The sequence below is a fragment of the Ciconia boyciana genome, chromosome 8 (assembly GCF_034638445.1).
Source record: "Ciconia boyciana chromosome 8, ASM3463844v1, whole genome shotgun sequence".
Taxonomy (NCBI): domain Eukaryota; kingdom Metazoa; phylum Chordata; class Aves; order Ciconiiformes; family Ciconiidae; genus Ciconia; species Ciconia boyciana.
This window is the reverse complement of record NC_132941.1, coordinates 8,447,700-8,467,668: the sequence shown is the minus strand read 5'-3', so window position 1 is coordinate 8,467,668 and position 19,969 is coordinate 8,447,700. Positions and strand designations below refer to the sequence as shown.

At 41.0% G+C, this 19,969-nt stretch overlaps 1 protein-coding gene across 1 annotated transcript in view; it reads right to left on the bottom strand.

The window, feature by feature from the left end:
- Window positions 1-19,969, bottom strand: part of AGBL1 (AGBL carboxypeptidase 1) — a 274,909-nt gene that overhangs the window by 68,855 nt on the left and 186,085 nt on the right. The gene's annotated exons all lie outside the window — the stretch shown is intronic.

Below are 19,969 nucleotides of genomic sequence, written 5' to 3'. Positions count from 1 at the left end.
AGATTCTACAAGGTAAACCAAGGGTTTGCAGTCATCAGGCATCCAGCTAGTATAATCAGATGTCATGGTTTAACCCCAGCTGGCAACTAAGCCCCACACAGCCCCTCGCTCACTCCCCCCACAGTGGGATGGGGGAGAGAATCACAAGAGTAAAAGCGAGAAAATGCGCAGGTTGAGACAAAAGCAGTTTAATAGGTAAAGCAAAAGCCACACATGCAAGCAAAGCAAAACAAGGAATTCATTCACTGCTTCCCACGGGCAGGCAGGTGTTCAGCCATCTCCAGGAAAGCAGGGCTCCATCATGGGTAATGGTTACTTGGGAAGACAAGTGCCATCACTCTGAACATCCCCCCTTCCTTCTTCTTCCCCAGCTTTATATGCTGAGCATGACGCCATATGGTGTGGGGTATCTCTTTGGTCAGTTGGGGTCAGCTGCCCCAGCTGTGTCCCCTCCTAGCTCCTTGTGCACCCCCAGCCCACTCGCTGGTGTGGGGGGGTGAGAAGCAGAAAAGGCCTTGACTCTGTGTCAGCACTGCTCAGCAGTAATGAAAGCATCCCTGTGTTATCAACACTGTTTTCAGCACAAATCCAAACCATAGCCCCATACTAGCTACTGTGAAGAAAATTAACTCTATCCCAGCCAAAACCAGCACATCAGATGATTCAGTAGGCCAGTTCTGGGTTATTATAGAGCATCAGCCAGACTAAAGGAGTGTCAATACACTGGAATCTACCTCCAATCTACTTTTAATACTTTCAATTGACCAAAATCTCCTGTCAATACGTTCAAAGAATGAAGAGACTTTGGGAAGCAGAACTTGCAGAATGACAGATAAAGCCAAGGTCTTTAGATAAAATGAGCAAAGGTTTTGTTGTCATTTTTTAAGGACAAGCATGTGATGGAATTTGCAATCTGTGTTTGAGCTACACTTTAACAGAATAATATGGTTTTATTCATCTTGTAATTTTGCCTGACTGCAAGTATGATTTCCAGGCAAAGCTGACTCTGAACAGGAACTCCTTTTCCTTCAGAGGCAACGAACCCTGGTATCTAGCAGACTTTCTCACTTTTAAAGACCTTGTCAACCCAGCACAAGACATACAGTTCTTCAGCATTAAAGCACAAATTCACATTTTCCTTGCAAGCAGCATCAGAAGAGAAAGACAACATAAATTCCAGAACCACAAAAGGTGCTTCCATGGAAGAGCTGCACCAAAGCTTAGCAAAAGAGTAAGATCAAGTGGACAAGGCTTTATGTAAATCTTCCACAGCAAAGAACTCAGTGGGGGCGGGTGGATGGGTGGGTAGGGATCCTCAAGAATTTTATTTCTGTAAGAGACATAAGAAGAATTGTACATTCCTGAGAAAAATGGCATAAATGCAAACTATGTTATTACAAAGAAAGATAGCCAAAGTATTAAGAGACCAACCTGGTCATACCACAAGGTCTTAATTGACTTCAAATGTACAGCAAAAGTACCAAGTAAGTTGAAAAAAGGATTAAAATAGATTGGTTAATAGTAATGAGTACAAAAGTACAGAAAGAACAGCTAGGAATAAAGCTCGAAAAATTAATGCACAAAGTGAGATGAGACTGGCAAAAATATCACGTAGACAAGGATATCATTCTTTAAGTTTATTAGGAGTAAAAGGCAGCATAAATTGTTATTCAACTTTCCAGAGAAGGAAAACCTATTGACAATAAGACTAAGAAGAGTTATTTTGCATCAATTTTCATAAAAAGGTCAACTGTGATGAATTAACATTGTTAAGACTAACAAAGGAGTAAAGGAGGCCTAGAATACAAAAGGAATACGTTAGAGAAGTTACATAGCTTAGATCTTTCCAAATGAGCTGAATCTGCTATATTCCTTCTGCAGGTCTAAGGAACTGACTCAATCAATCTCAAAGCTGTTAACGATTATTTTTTTTAGAACTTAGGAAGGATTGGTGATGAACTAGATAATTGACACAATGTAGTAACTATCTTTTGAAGACAGAAAAAAGGAGAAGACAGCAAACGATAGACCTGTCAGCTTAACTCCAGTTCCTCAGAACAAAGAAACAATTTGGAAGTACTGAGGAGAAAAGAAGTGGGTATCAGTCAACACAGCTTTGTCAGGAACAAATTCTGATGACCCATTCTAATTTGCCTCTGTGAGATGGTATCAGGGGAATACCCAGTGGACAAGATGTCTTATAGCAAAGGTTTTGAAACCTTTTCAAAGTCTCAGAGTAAATAAGCAGCATGGTTTAGATGAACTACAGCAGAGTGAATATATAAACTGTTTAGAAAATTGTACTCAGAAAGCAGTTCTCAGTGTTTCACTATCAAAATGGATAGATGTGTTGAATGAGCTTCTGCAGGACTCAAGTCACGGATTTGGTACAATTCGGTATTTTCATTAAATATTTAGATGAAATAGGAAATATGTTAATTCACTTTGCAGATAAAACCTAAGACAGACAAAGATTGTATTAAAATTCAAAATCATTTGGACAAACTGAAGATGTAGCCCGAAGAAAACAGTTGCCATTCAACAGGATCAAGTACAAGTTACTACAATTAGACAGGAATAATCAATGGTACCAAACACACAAATGAGGAGCAATGACAAGGTAGTATTTCTACTGGAAAAAAAACAATTTGCATTATTGAAGTTTACAAGCTGAATATGAGCCATCCATTCTTTTCTGTTACAAAAATGCAAATACAATACTGGGTGGGTATAAAGAATGTAGCCTGGCAAGACATATAAATTAATCTGTTCTCTCTTGATCCAGCACTATTAAGATCTCCGCTAGAGTTCTGTTTCCAGTTTGGGCAAAGCAATTCAAGGAGGACTTGGCCCAACTGAAAAGGGTCCAGAGAACATATTGAAAAGCAAATAATTGGTTCTCTATGTCTAGGCTGGATAGGGCAAAAAATAATTGGCAAGGACTTCCTGTAGCAAGACAGGACTCAAGCTAGATACCTGGAAAACACAAGCATAAGAGTAATAGGAGCTGAAGTAGATTATTTGGAGAGAGTCTGGGAATTCCATTATTAGACCTCTTTAAGAAAAGATTAGACTAACATATCAGGAATGATACAGGTAAAGCTGATCCTCACTGGGGAAAACAGATGACCTGTGGAGATCCCTGCCAGCCCTTAACTTCTCTGATTTTATGCAAACACAAATGAAGCTAAAAGTTCATTCCCCACAATGATAACATAGGAGGAATAATTTCAGTACTAACTGCCAGAGCAGAGGCAAAGGAGCAGCAGGACTGGACTGTAAGAGGTCAAGTCTGCTAGAGCAGTGTGGAATGACTTTCATCACTTTCCAGCAACCGTAGTAGGAATAGCTGCATATCAGGAATTGGATACATTGGTAAGATTGCACTTGGCACCCAAACCAGGAAAATCAATCACTACTGGACACAACAATATTTAAAAGCAAATCACTGTACGGTCAAGAGACAGGAAGATGAAGTGCAAGTCTATATCAACATGCACTGATTGAACTGTGCAGTGTAAAAGGAAAGCTTGAATAAAACTTGCTCATGCTACAGCTAAACCTAGGGAGTATTACAGGTCACTCCTTTCTTGCAAACTCACTCCTCCTCACAAAAAGTCCATAGAAGATCAGAAGGAAGGGAATTAGAATGAGCTTTCATTGATGAGCTGTTAGGCACAAATAGATTAATGAAAGCTGTGTACAATGCATCAGCAGCGACCAGGCTTGGAAGGGCTGTTATCACTGGGTATTAGTTTATAGCAGTATAGATGAAGGAGAGCCAGTCTGGGCAGAGCTGCCAAGTGAATCATAACGGATCAGGAGCAGAGGGCTTCCCTTCAGAAGGCTGAGCTGGGAACCTGGTACTGGGAATTCTTTTTCTTACCAATTTCATCTAATCTCTTCTCTTCTCTCTAAATCCCTTTTCTATTCTAGGCTTCGTTTCTCTGGAGCCACTTGCAACATTCCTTTGTTGTGACTGAAGGAAGGAAACAAAAGAAGCAACAAAGCATTTTGCTGTATTAAAAGCACAAAGAAGTGTTTTGCTCACTGAATGTGTACTCTGCATTCTTAACTGTCCTGATCCAAAGCACTGTAAAGTCTTCAATTGCCTTGGGTCATATCCACAGTACAAGCTGATATTTCATCAGTCTGGTGCGGATTATATAGGACTGAATTACCACAGCATAAACTCTGGATTGGATTTTATATAATCTATGGACCTGATATCTCCTTTCATTTTCCCACCTGCATTTTAGCAAGGGCTGCTAGTAGGTGTCTTTCAATAGGGTTTGAGGAGATGCATTTCCAGCTTTCACACTCTCACAGGAAGAGGCTAAGACTCTAAAATAAAAAGAACAGATTACAGCCATAGACTATATGCCTTCTCTTCTCTTTTTTTTTTTCTTTTTTCCCCACCTTCTGGTGAAATGGCTTTCCCTAGTTAGTTATCTGCTACTAAATCGAAGTGGAACCTATGAAAGGTGGGTAAGATAGACAGAATGAATAGCTCTCAACGACTGTAAAGATAGCTTTTGATAACTGATGTGGCCACATTCTTAACTTTTAGGTAGTTAATAAAGTTGATGAATCCCATTTGGTGGGCCTGAAGGTCTTTGGTATAGTTTTTCTTTGTGTATATGTGTGTTTCCTCTCCCCCCCATCAACTCCAGCATTAAGTGGAATAAACTTTACCATGACAAGCTACAGGTAGGTAAAAATAAAGTGTGCCTTGTCTTTTCTAGAAATGAATTAGCTCTGGTGCTATAAAATCTCTATCATGTTTGATTCAAAGGCAGACTCCTCTAACACTTTATGCACAGCAGAAATATGTACTATTGCTGCTGGGAGATTTATTCATGTCACAGCCAAAGTACTTCACGTGTCCAAGAAGAGTAAGTCCTTTGGCTTTTACCTCTTGTGACATCCTCAATGCATTAGCTTTTCCATCCACAGACCAGAGTATATTAGGGATTAATACGGCTCAGCAACTCAAAACACACAGATTGTCAGTCTCAGTAATCAGCCTGAAGAATTTTGAGGACAGTTGTTATTTACAGAAAGTGATAAGAGACCCAGCAGAACACTTAACTCTAAATAAACAATGTGGAAACTTCACTACCCAGAAAGTCCTAAGTGGCAACTAGGCAGCACAGATGTACGGATTGATTGCATTCATGCCGAGAAGTAGCAAAAGCAAAAGATGGGAAAGGGTCAGTCAGAAAGCAGGGGGCCTTTCTCATTTGGATTCACTCTCAACTAGTGTTTAGCTCCGATTTGTTAGTTTGTAAAGAACACGTAACAAAAACCAGTCTCAACACGCTGATCACCAGCTCCATGGTGCAGCAGTGTGGTATGTGTTACAACACATAGCTCAGTAACAGGGACCTTCTGGCATCTGGGCAGCAGCAGATCTTGCTCCAAAGGCTATACAGAGCCTGAAGGGAGCTAGCAGGGCCTTTTTGCAGCACAGAGTAACAGGTAACTGCTAAGTGAGTTCTTGTCTTTTCCTCCTATGTTCCCTTCACCAGAGCATCCGTACTTGGCAACATGAAGGGAGACATTTCAGTTGCACAGCAAGCAAGCTTGTGGTAAAGCGCAATGAACAAGACAGGCAGTGTAAATCTTGCTTTAACAATAACACCACTGCGTGGATCCCGAATTAACCCTGAGTCCAAGCTGCAGCCCAGCCTAAGAGGGGATCACATAGAGAAGCATCCCATTAGAAGGGCAAAGAGACTGCAGACAAACCCCATCTCCTTAGAAACATGCAGTAACTTACTTCCATCCCACCCTGCCACTGTGAATTTGAACAAAAGGGCTAGTTGGGTGTCCTGAGAAGTCCAGCATGGAGGACAGTGTTTTAGCACTTTACCTTACTTAAATCTGCATGTGGTTTCTGCTCACCCTAATGCTGGAAAAAACACCCTCCAACAAGCTGCTGCTATTCACACGAGGGCTTGCAATTGAGCTCTAAATATAGCAAGGTGGCACAACAGAGAGGGCTCCCGCACTTATGTTAACACCAGGAACCAGAGCTTATGGATGTGAATGGGCTGATAATAGTTTCCATCGATGGGCACTTTGTGGTTAGAGGTTGCCAGCTGCTGAATTCCTTCCAGCAGCTTTTTTGATATACTATTATAACCAGGCAAATGTTGGGCTAAAATAAAACCTGACAGAGTTCAGAAATAAAACAGTGAGCCTCTGAAGACCAACCCTTGCTGATCTTTGAACTTGGTTGTTATCTGGAAGGAAACCCTCTTCTGAACTTTGGCATCAATCTAATTAATGAGTTAATTCCCTGCTAATCTATTCTCTTCTTTGTGTCTGTTTCATGATTAATTTAGTTCCAGTGAATTTCCTTTACTGACTGCAGAGTAGAAACACATTTCCTGTCCTATTAATCTCCAATTCTGACCCATCAGCGGGGACTAAACAAGGGCATATGCCTCCATGCCTTTATTTTCTGAGCAATTACAAGGCACAGGCAATTTCTAGAAAAGCAAGGTGGGGACAAGTAGGGAAATTCTCCAGGCATACTTGTTGCCACTGCTATAGAGGAGATGGAGGTAGGCTGGACACGCAGAAGGTGCAAAGGCTGTAGAGTACTTGAAAACTCTGCATGATTACATCAGCCACAGATCCAGCTGAGAGGACAATCCAGCAAGGCTGCAAACTGCACAGTAACATCACTCAGTGGGGCAAAGGATTAGAGAAGAGCCCAGGCCCAAACTCTTAGAATATAAATCTCTGTTGAGGGAGACACAGCAAGGATCTGGCTTTCACTACTCCTGAAGCTCTTGAGGCTCCCCGATGTACCTCCAGTATTATTTTCCTGGTGTGGAAGGGAAGGTCTTTTTTGGAGGATAGGCAGACTTCTCTGTCTCCCTCCACCTTCACTACTCTTGTGAAAGGAAAGGAAATTTGGGCTGTTCCCCTTCTACCTAATTCAGGTAATAATTACTCTTTCAGCATTTAAAAAAAATAATCTTAGAATGGAGTTCCCGCCATAAAAATAAACATTATTTGTTTTCCAAATTACACACACACACACAAAAACCAACCAAAAAACCTGCAGGGATGAGAAGGGTTACCTTCCTGGGATCACAGACCTACCCTCACAAGCTCTCATACGCCCTTCAGGGAAACATTTAAAAAAAAAAAAAAAAAAAAAAAAGGCAAAACCAAACCAGCCCCCTCCCCAAAACTTAAAACAAAATGTATTGGGGCTTTCTGTGTAACATCCATGGTAGAACAGTGCTGCCAGCAATTAGCATCACAAACCTTCCTTCTGATGCCACAGTGTGCCAAGGACATTTTTAATGATGGATCAAGGGCACCAGTGTTTAAGGTGTCATGTTTAAGCTGTGTTAACAGCAGCCGCCTTAGCACGCAAATCCAGCATCCCACAAGGGATGCAGTAAAGGCAGGAAAGCACCACAAGGCAGGAGAGATCTCTGTGCAAACAGGTATGCTGTTTTCATGGCTGTTCCTGTCATACCTGCAGGGAAAATAGTCTCTGAAGTTTCACTAAACATCTTTCTATTGCTTCGTTCCCAATAGCTGGTTACCTAGAGTCACTCTGTGAAATTTCTGTCAGAAATGACACATGAGGAAAAATACTCTGAAAAGGGCAGAGACCTCAAGTGATCCTATCCATTATCCCTTCTCAGATAAATTCCAGCCCCTATGCCAGAGTATTCAATTTCTGAGAAATTAAAGGAATTAGTAGATGTTGCATTACAGAAGAGCCTTACAGACATCTGACACTGGTGAGGATAAACTCCTGATGGACCATGGCCACCGGAGGGACCTGAGCTGGCAAAGACAACAAAGATCAAAAGTTATGCAAGGACACCGAGTACACTGCTCCTGACTTCGCTGTATCACTAGGTGCTGGGTCATGCGTGACTAGATTTCCCAAATAGACTAGTATATAGCCAGCAGCAGCAGCACTGCGGGCTTAGCCTTCAGGCCTTGCTCTCCAGTGACTTCCTCTGCTCAGAGATGAGGCTTTGATCCTGAACAGTACACATTTGCACAATAAGAGTGTGGGTATGATTTTAAAAAGCAAGAGAGAAAAGTGAAAAAGCGCCGTGTTTCTGCATCTCATGTCTCCAATCTGCTCCTGCCTGAAAGGGGCAAAGACACCTCAGAGACATTGTCAAAGTGTCCAAACCAATTTTGCAGCCTAATCCATTATTTATATTTCCACCCAACCCTTTGTTTAATCCTAAACTCCTGAAACTAAGGCATCAGGTTCTTTGTGGTATTGAGAATCACTTCCATGAGCTGCACAGGAAGGTAGGGAGAGGCCTTAAGTCTTGGCCTGCCCTTACCCTTCCACATCCACCTCTTACAGGGTCCCTCCATCTTTTGCTTCCTGTTCTGTACCACACACAAACTGCCAGCATCACATCCTCATCCATTTGTTTGTCTCTTTTATATTTGGTCCTTTCTGGGCTATTTAGGTAAGAATAAGCACTGTCTTCAGGCCAGACACATAGCACTGAAATCTAAAAGGTCAAAAAAATGACGTTATTTCTTTTGGGCATGCACTTTCACATGAGAGACTTTGGTTTCCTTCACCAACCCCATTTGTGACCAGTAATCTTTCAAGATAATTACTTAAAGATAAAATGGTTTCTCCAATACATCAAACCAGCTGAGGATAGAGCTGATTAATCCAGGAATCTACCATCCTTCTTGAAAATACTAAACCTCAATGGCAAGGCACACAGACAACACTGAAAATATTACAAAACTGTTACTGTAGCAAATGCTACACTTTTCCTAGCAAAACCATCTTGAATTCTTGTCTTCCTGTATCTTAAAAGATACCACATAAATAAGCAGGGTTCCAAAGCAGGTGGTAAAAGTAGTTAGAGGCATAGGAAGACTAAAAAAATTGAGTAACTTTCATGACCAGATGCATGAGAAGGGAGGTGATAGTTGTTTACAAAAATAACTGGCAATTTGGGCACTCCCAATTATTCTCTCTTACAGCAGAGGACAAAGGTGCATTTACAAGGGTGAAAGACGAGCTGATGAAAAGAAGTACGTTCTCTTTCTGCACAACACACAGCTAATCTATAAAACTCGTGAGATAGCAGGGTGCAGCCAGGAGCAATGTAAGATTCAAAAAGCATTAGGTACTTACATAGAAAATGAGAGCACGGGAACATTTCATTAGATAGGATTATTGTTATTATAATTATTCAGAAAGGCTAAAAATTGTTGTGTTTCCAGGTATAAATAAATCACTGTCTGAAGACAGAAAAGCATTCCCCCAGAGTGTAGGGGTATTTTGTAATCGTCCAATATGGCAATTTCTTGCATCCCTCTTTGAAATCTCCAACACCGAGCACTGTCAGAAAGGATGCTTGACTGTACTAATGTACTACAGCGGATCCTCTCTTCTTATGATTCACTTATTCATAGATGAAAATACAAGTTGTGTGCTAGAACAAAAAATAAGTATTAATACTAGGGAAAGCCTGACAAGATAAATCCAGGTAGCAATACTTTACCCAAATTCTTGGCTGCCCCCTGCAGCTCAATGGAAGATGAAACACTGCTTTATTATTGGAAATGGGTGTTTGCTTTCTCTTTGAATTGCATTGGACTTTTATCTTTTAATAAGATGCTGATGCTTTTTGGAGGATGCTATAAAATGGCATCTTCAGAAACAATTCTGAAGTACAGAGCGTGATGTAAAAACTTGTTGGGTAGACTAGACAGAACAAACAGATTAGACAGAGAAATAGAGAGAGAACAGATGCTTTCTATTCTTCCCCTTATTCTTAATTTCTGATGATACTGACCTGATAGCAGAATATTTTTCTGGCATTCAGCTGCTTCTATTGCTTATTCTGCCTTCCAAGTCCAAATCCTCAAACTCTAACTCATGTTCAAATAGGATTTAAGGTAGTAAATAACTGTTAACACTTAAAAGGAAGCCATTATAATTTAAATGGTGAATAATGTGCCATAGATAAAGCTGCTGATTATGTATTTTTAAATGGTTAGGAATCTATTTGAAAGTCTAATCATAAAGCATGCTACTGTTACTTTAAAAATGAAATTCGACCTTCCAGAAATTAACATTTCCTCCATTTAAAAACCACAGGTTTTAACAGGAACAAATAGAAGTAGGAATGGGAGATGGAGCAGGGGGGAATACAGAGAGAACATCCCCAAATAGATGCAAAGAGAATGCTTTTTCTTCTTTCCTCTTACACTGTTTTGAGTCTGCCTCTCCTTCCTGCTCCAACAGGAGCCCTTGTCCTGGCACGTTGGCTTTGCTCAGCACTCATGGTCTGGACAGCAGCTGCCTGAACCCTCAGCATCTACCCACAGACAGAAGGAAGCCGTAACCTTTCCTTGGGAAAGGAAAGTTCACAACAAAGAGGGGTGGTTTTTTGTTTCTTTCAGCCATTGTATCCCAATCCAATTCTTTCAGAGTTACAATTTTCCACAGAGTTCTGCCAATACATCTCAGCATCCTTTCCCACTTCTCTACCAACACCCCCACCCCCATGTGCACACTGAGTCCTTCAAGCACATAGCAGGTCCAGCTGTGCTGTTCCAGGACAGAATCAGTCCCACATCTCTCACGTTGCACTATGACAGTGTTGAGAAAGTGTCAGTGCTCTGCCCTGGACGTGTCCTAGAGTAGGTCACTTATCTAGGCTGCGTTACTAAGTGCTACAGACTGGCCAGGGCCAAAAAGGGATGGGTCTTCATCTTGTACTTGAAAGTCAACTTTGCCCACATTCATGGGAATTGGATCTGGGATTTTAAGCTTGAGTACATTTCTGCTCTGCAGACAAAAAATAAAAGACTAAGTATTAATTTCACGTGGATCTTCCCCCTCACATCCTTCTAGTCTCAGCTCCAGCCTAATTCTCACAAGTTCTTTTTGCCAACATCACATTCAACCTAATCAACATTCATCCTAATAAATCCATATGGTTTCTGAGAGAATACAATGAATTATCAGAGGCCGCAGGGACTGGCTTTCACATTTGTATCTCTATGCATAAGTACTCATCCACACTGGTACATGTGTGTGCTGGGCCCTGAAACAACAACCTGCACATATTTATTTCATGTCTCACACAATACCTCTGCCATGTCTCTCTTTACAATATCTAGCATGGCAGCAAGCGGCAGGGTCTGTGTGTGAGTCACTGCCACAATACACTGAGCAGCCGGAGCCTCTGACAGAATATACAATACAGCTGAGATGTCAGTGGAGGTGGCTTTGGAGTACTTTAAAATGCTGTTCAAGTGCCAACTTTCACCTCCAAATATGACACTTTGCTCGCCCACCCGCTTTCCTACCAGGCTCCTTTTACTGCAACTCGACAGCTTTAATTATGAATTTCTCTGCCTTCTCTATCCCTTTAACCATTTAGTCTCTCATTTGTCTTGCTAAGTTTTTAGACATGCTCCTAGATAGCAGTTGTACACTGTCACCACAGTACAAGAGGCCTGGTCAGACTCTCATTTGCAGGCTGGGCACCAGACCAAAAGGACTTGCAATAAGCTATTTGCCTCGAAAGCAGAAATCTCTGCTCTTATGTTCCCCTTGCAGAGAAAGGATGCGGTGATGGGAACACAATGTACCTAGGAGCATCGTTATATCCAAACCATTTGGCTCTCCTTAGCTCTTATTGTCTGAATAACTTACACAGGTACAAACTTCTGACCTGGTGAAAAACTGGATCCCACTAGTGGTTTTACAGGGGATTCAGATCCTTTTATCCCTATATTTCGCCCATGAAGGGAAATCTACTTTAGACAGTGTCAATGTATGCACTACTGTGACCACCACTGCTGTGCAGGACTGTGAGGCTCTGATGCTACTGATGGGTGGGGAGACATTCTGCTCTATACAGTCTCACAAATGCCTAGCATTCATTTTAATTTACTTCTAAATTCTATGATGCTTGGACATCTGGGCCCCTATGTAGGGTCCAAGAGGTGAGAACTCCACATGGTAAAGTGTTTGATCCAAGTAATCTAGATCAGAAAGTCTCTTGTTCCTGTGATCTATGATTAACTCTCCAACACACAGGAAAGCAAAGCCTGTTTTGACCCTCAACCAGTCTAATTTTCACCTATATGAGCATGTTCCTCAACAGGCTCTGTTGGGAGCTGTGGACAAATTAATAAGAGGTCACCTCAAGTAACAATTGCAATAAAGAGAACAACTCATCAGAGGCAAAATACACTACTTCCACAAAAATGTGCTTTCTTTAAAGGGTTGGAAGTGCATTTTGCCTAACTACCATCCTACTCACTCATTCCATTGCTTCTCCTGCCTGAAAGAAGGTACCGTAGCATGTATCAGTCTGAAAGATCTGTCTGGTCTCTGGTTTTCAGAAGTCTCAAGTTCTTTTGGGACTCCAGAAACACCATTTGGAAAAGTTACACAAGGAAACACTAAATCACCATGATCCTTGAAACAGCCTCATCATTTATCCATGTCTCCCACCAGCCCAAAGGCATAAGGATTCCCACCACAGTAACGCCTTGTGCATCCATACCCTCTTCATACTGTCAAACAGGTGAAAGCAAAGGACAGAAATCATCAGTAGAGTTGCACTGACAAAGTTGTCTCCTCCTGCTATTGTGCCAGAGCCCCAAATAGTGTTTCAGCAACTGCTGCAGTATACATATAGTCTATATAAGGCTATATATAGTCCTCTGAACCTGCCTCTTCAGCACTAGACCTGTGACATGTTCAGCCTGAAATCCCACCTCTGCCTGCATTCAAGATGACCAACAGTCTAAACAGACTGATCCTCCCATCATCTTTTTGTACCCTCTTAGAAAAAACACAGCTATTCTGTTCCAGTGTCCGTACTATCCTGGTCTATACAAAGGCCACCTCAGAGGAAAGTGTACATCCCTCATAATGCATTCCTTTGGGGAACACTTCACAAATGGGAATCACTTCTGAACCCCTGATAGCAATCAGATTTATTTTTCTATCCTAGCATGTGAAGGGCCCCAGTGGCTTTCATATTTCAAGTTAGATCTTAAGGGAAAAGGATTGCACCACAGAAAAACACATGCTCCTAATCAATACAAAAATGTCTAATACCAGACAGTACTATAGCAATATGCCTCACAGAAAGGGCAATGCAGAGCCCATTTGTTCTGCTAGATATATACAAGTTCATTATCCGTAGTCCAGTCAGATCTGTACGTGTATGGTAATTTGAATAACCTCAGACAGATAGGATAGCAAGCAGTGCTTTTGTGCATGTTTGAAGTTCCTTCTATGATCTCTTTCTCTTCCATTTGCTCTTTTACTCTCCTTCCTTTCTACTGCTATTTAAATTACTATTATTAGCTATTAAATGATAAATTAATTACCTCTAAAATAAGCGTGAATAATTGTACCCAGCCTGGCGTAGCTAGGGCTGGCATTTGATAACAATCAACAGAAGCTGTGCAGCTCCCAAGGTATTTCATAATAATAATAATAAAAATCAACAGGAGGAAAATAGGGACAGCTCCAGAAAGTGTTGATGAAAAGTTTTTGAATTACAGTGGCTCACCTGTGAACAGCTACATGAAAGCTTTCTGAATACCAAATATATTCATTATAGGCTGTATTGCTTGGCTGAACCTCCAAAGAATTCACTGAGCTAGTATTCTTGCAATAACAATGGAGAGATGCTGAAGAGTGCAGGATAAGAAGGATGAAGGGGTGGATGGAAGAAGGTTCACGTTCTTATTTAGAAAACATGATTATCAAGGCATATAATGACAACAAAATCTAAAGCTTGTAATAGATCCAAACTCGAAACCTGAGGTTTTTTTCCTGTCGATAGCAGAGGCAGCAATTCTTTAGGTCAGACCCTGGGGGAGGGGCAAGAAGGTATCACTTTTTTGCAACATCAGTGTGAAAGAGCACTGGAGAGTGTTATAAGACAGTCAGGAGTTAAGGCGTTTCCTGAATTGATCCTAAATGGTTACAGCAACATGAGACTGCTCCAAAGCCCAGCTTCAGCTACTCTCATACCTGTCACATTGTGTTAATGTTAGACTGTATTCTCACAAGTGTTATACAAAATACATTAGAAACTCCTTTTGCCCCATGTTCTGCACCACCAAAGTGACATGGTAGTTTGGCTTACTCAGGTAAATGCATTTTCACAGCACTTTTCTCTCCAGCATCCAAATACAGAAATACCACATCCAGAGATGCTCATAATGCAGTAGAAATTTCAAATTCCTTTACCAGCAGTAAAATCTGTGACTAAGCTAAAAAATAGAATCAATAAACAACCTCCTGTTCTGAAAGCTGCCACAAGGTATTTAATGTCTACAGATGATCAAGGTTAAAAATACACCAAATCTTTACTTAAAGAAAAATGAAGCTTCAATCAAATAGAAATCTGAATCAAAACAGTCGAATAATTCCTGCTGATTTTTTCCCCATGGGGTTAGATTCACTACATGATGAAAAAGCACTTTCATCTTCATCTAGGTGTCAGAGGACTCCCCAGAGTCCAACTGTCCAGTCTGCCTCAGGGGACTGGATGCCACAACTGCTGGTACATCCTGAAGGTGAGGCGATGGGGTATTTTGCAGGGTGAAGCACTGACTTGCACTCAAACCCTTCAGTTGAAATTAGTTCCAGTTTGTATAATCAAAACAAATATAACATCAAGGAATGACACCCACATTCACCTGTAACTATAGGAAGACCCGAACCACCAGGCAAGGAAGCCATTTCCCATCACTGCATACAACTATAATGCTACATTTCTGTTATTCAAAGACGCACTACAGATGTGCCAAATGAAGACGTCCCATACTTTGCTCCATCTGCATTATTTTGTTGCTTGAACTTTCCTCTTTCTTGTCTGCTTCATCTTCTCAGATTCACATTAGTTTGATCTGAATCACATTTTTGCCACATAGCTTAAAAGACGAGTGGAATTGCTTGCACAGCCATAATCAGGGGAAGGTGCATTATAGTGAAAAGATAGGAAATCCAACAGTTCAATACTATCCAGGATCACGATGGTGCATCAATGCGGTATAGAAGAAGAGCAAGCACAGTTCCAAATGATCTGCAAATCCTTCTTGTCAATTCCTGGATTTGCCATCCATACACTGACCAGTCTAACTCTGCTCAGTGTATCGAAGATGAAAAGATTACATCTGGACAAAGGACCAGAGCAGTGATTAAGCTTTCTGCTTTTGATTAATAGCAGAACTAGACATATTTCCCATCCAGGGTGGAGAAAGATTTGGCTCTGCTCAAGAAAGGTAAGAAATGATGAAGAAACACAGGAGATGAATAATATTTGAGTCAGCAGAAAATGGATAATGACTTCGCAAAAGCCTGTCTCAACATATAAGATGTGTCTCATGAACAAATGGCTACAATTGCTGCAGTGTATGCAAAACATTTCCTAGCACAACCTAGAGGGCAGAGAAAAATAAAATGAAGGAATGTACCATCAGTTCAAACCATGAGGAAGAAGGGGAGGATACCTATAGTGGGGAGTTGCTCTCGCTTTCTCTCTCTCTCAAACCTGCTTTAAGTGAACAGTCACTTCCCATCCTCTTTTGTGGTCATAACAAATGTGAAGTTACCTGGACAGTGTTGACTTAAAACCTAACTGCTTTTACAGCAAATGAGGCATGAAACCTATTATCAAAAAACACAATGTCCAAAGTACAAGCTGGCATTCCATTTTCCCAGCAGAGAGCTTCTGAATGCCAGAGTTGACTGCAAGGCACGGCAGGAGACTGGAAATACAAAATTAGTGATTCTTCCTGGGGCATGGCAATAGCATGCTTGTGAGGTCAGGTCTGGGAAAGGACAGAATAAAGTGCCTGTATGAACATTTGACACATTGCTTTGTTTTTTTGAAGGTGGCTGCAAAGCCCAGAAAATTCTCCACATATTTGGCCTTTGACCTTGTCAGAGTGGTCTGTAAGACCAACCCTATTGAATGCTGGTGGAAAAAGGGGTAGTTGATGCAGAAAAAACACCTAAATATAACTTGTGAAAGGAAAAGCCACAAACAGATAGGTCCCCAAGTAGGTCTTGTGAATGTGAGGGTGATAATGCCTGAATACATGTGGGAGTGAATATGAAGTGTCCCAGGAGCACAGATTGCTAATTAAGAGACCAGCTAATACCTGAAGCAATTTAACCCCTATTCTTCACCATCACACATTGTAGCTGTAATGTATCTTATGTGTGTACTGCATCTTATACTTTCTCCACCTTTCGGTATGTTCGTGAGACAGCTGCCATATAGACATGTTGAGGACCAGTGACACAGAGCTGTTAGGCCAACTTCATGTTGTCCAAGGATTTCCTGTGTTTAGGGGAAATACTCTACTGTCCTACTAGCAGTATAGCCCCACTGATGGAAGTTCAGCCCCCTTTACTTATTCTCAGATGCAGCTACTTTGCTACTCTGCCTCTGCTGTGAACTTATTCCAACAGTTACCCCACTCATGCTTGTAAATGATTCCAGTTACAGTTTACACTTTAGGAGAAAGATAGACTGTAAAACTGGGGACGGGAAGAAATTCTTGCCTGTGTACCAAACTGTATTTAGTTAGGTCTGCTAAAGGTTTCTTCCACCTTTCTTTGACTCACTGGAGACAGTACACTGAACACAATGGACCTGATCTGGTGTGAGAAATCCCCCATTCACACAGGATGCCTCCATTAGACCAGTCACTTCCCTGACAGCTATTACCTTGCTCCAATTTACTGACCACTGATTCTGACAGATCTATATAAAGTGCACAGCAAATAGTTTATTCCAGGGAAGCAGGCAGGGTCCAGCCTGCTCCTTCATCCCCTTCACAACAGTGGTGAAAGAATAAGGCTGCAAAATACCCGGAGCAGAGACAGCCTGAAGAGGAAAATTAAAAGACACATACAGTTATAAACCTTGACAGGTGAAAATGTTTGCTGTCGGAGGGAGATGCTGAGATGCCAAGTCAATGCCACGCACACCAGACACCAGGGCAAAGAGACACAAATGCAGGACATGAACTGCAGGGATTTCACAACAGAAGAGACCTCTGCTTCCACAGCTTTTGATCTATGTACCTTTGCAATGGGACATTTCATCTGGGAGTTAGCTATATCCAGTGCTGGATTAACTTCTTGTTCCACGGCTTGACCTGTCACCCAGAGTACTACAGAGACAGGCACTCCGAAACGCATATTTAGGAAACACATTAGATTGAGATAGACATATTTAACATAAGCACTATGCAATGCATCACATTGCTCACAGCTTAATTTCATCTTGCTTTCCACAAAACAAAACCCTAACAACTAAATAAAGCTCATGTTTTAATCAAGGTTGAACAATAATAATTCTTTTCTTTTGATGTTGGTGAATCACTCTGGTAAGAATCACCCATATTTATACCTTTTTCTAGACACGTCAGCAGGACAGCCTTTGGGTCACGCTTTCTTTTGCCAGGAAACATTAGCTACAGTCAGAGCCATTATTTCCCACTTAAATATCTATCATGCATATAATTTCCTGGGACCAGGACAGTGCACACTTCTGGAATAGGGATAGCCTGCAAGCTGTTTAAAGCCACCGCTGTTCACTACGTAAAGCATATGAGAAAAAATTGCACAAGTTAACTGCTCAGACTTTTCCTGTGTTGCACCTGAAGGATCCCCAAGTCTGACTCTGCTTTGGCAAAGGTACACAAAATTTTGGGTATTTTCATTCACATCTACTCACACTTTCAGAAGCAGAGAGTATAGAAAGCATTCAAGGATATTGGGCATTTTTGTGGTAACCACAGAAGACAACAGAACTAGTTTTAAACTACCAATATTTCATTCTCCTTAAACCCATAAAGATGGGTCGAGTCTAGGAAGTAGCAGAGTATAATTTCCATTGATGTAATGATATACCAGCAGTAAGCTGCAAGGCTCTGGTGACCTCCTTGTGCTACCTAAAAGAGCTAGATTAGACTTAATCTTTACAGAGTAAGATTAGACTGAGTGGTACCCCTCAGCTTCCTCTAGAGAAATGTTTTGATGGAGAACCATTTTTTTTTTTCCCAAAGTCTATGAGTTGAGAGAGAGGTGTAGAAATAGCTGCCCTCCTGCCCATATCTGTGTGCTCTCTGTATTCTGAATTCTTCCATTGGTTCCAGTAGGGCTCCTATTCCCACTAAAATCAAATCATGCAATTCTCTTGGCTAGACTCACAGAAACCCAGGAGCAAAGTATTAATTTTCTGAATCAGAATGAATATACTGCACAATAATTTTCCATGAATTATTTATTTTTAAAACAGAATATGCTAGCAAACCCTTTGGTCCCTGCATCGCCCTTCCCCCAAACTTCTGCAACAAGCTCCTGCAATATAACATATCTAGGTGGGATTAAACAATTCAGCTGTTTACCTGGTCTGCAAATGGTAACAAATTGCACCTCAGCTACTAAAATTCCACAAACCTGCAATTATACCCAGTGGAGTGAAAATGAACAAGTAACTGTCACATTGCCTTTTATAGCAGTGACATTACATCCCTGGATGCCATGGAGGTACTCACTAAGGCTAGGCAAACTTGAAGGGGTATAAGGCTTTACTTCCACCTACCATGTACACATTTGGAACAATATGAGAGTTTTACAAGGTAAGGGAACTTTTATTTTTAACTTCTTTAAAAATATTTGTAATTAGTGAACTTCTTACTATTATTTTGGTACTGATCAACTACCACACAATATTGGGAAAATGGAATGAATTCTCATCAATATAAAACCAACTAAAGGAAAAAGTAACAGAAGACTACGAAGATCAGGAAAAATGCTCACTAAGTTACTGTGACCAGATGGCTTTTTTTCAGCGTCTGAGGTTAATAAGGGCTTGATGTTTTTCTTCCCATACGAGAAGTTATTTTCATGCAAAGGCCCTTCTAGCTCCAGTTCAAAAGTGAGAGTTTGATTTATATCTCAAAACCATCCGCCTAGTGAGGCTTCAGTAGTTCTCTCTGATGATATACCAATGATTTCTCAGATGGCTGTCCACAACATGGATGGTGTTTAGCATATGCCTTAATTGCTCTATTTATATGTTCACATGTACAAGTGAACACAACTAATCCAAAGGAATGTCTCTACGTTTTAGCCCTCTTTTTTCATTGTCCCTCATAAACATTAAAAACTGCGAACAAGCTTGTAAGAATGGTTTTCGGCATGAGGAACAGGTGGTGGTAATGTCGGTTAAGTATTCCTGCAGGGAGAACGCTGGAAGCTTGCTATAAATTATGGGGGCATTTCTGCCACTGAAAAACTTGCTTTTCATTGATGAAGCTGAGAGCGCTCTTTGATGACAAAGCCATTAGGGAGCTTCAAATCATATCACATCACTAATTTTTCTTTCTCCATTTGTCTTGGAAAAACATTATTGCAAGCATATGTGCTTGCACATAGCACTAACGAGTGACGGTGGCCTAGAAAGGATATATATATTTCTGCTTCATCACAAATTCAAGCTGAAGAGACCCATACTCTGACACTTATCCAAGTCAAATTCCCCATGTATTTATAATGGGGCAACCTCACTTAAATACATCCCATTGAAAGTAGGAAGCAAATAAATTAATTTTGCAATTTCGAAAAACACCTCCTAAATAATCATTGGGATCATGACTTCTTCCTATACATTAAAAAGTCACAAATCTATGCTCTAAATGTCTGCAGGATTCAATTCAATGAGGAAAAAAGGAATTTCTGGGAGTATCCTTGCAGAATCAGGCTTATAGTTTCTAAATCATGCTATCAAAGGCCTTTTCTAATCTGCAATATTTGTTCCCTACCCTGCAGATCTTAGAGAATGTCTTCCTTGTAAGAGATCCTCTCCATGGAGGATCTGAGGTGGACAGAACACCACCTGACGCTCCAATGAGCAGAAAAATGTTTCCTGCT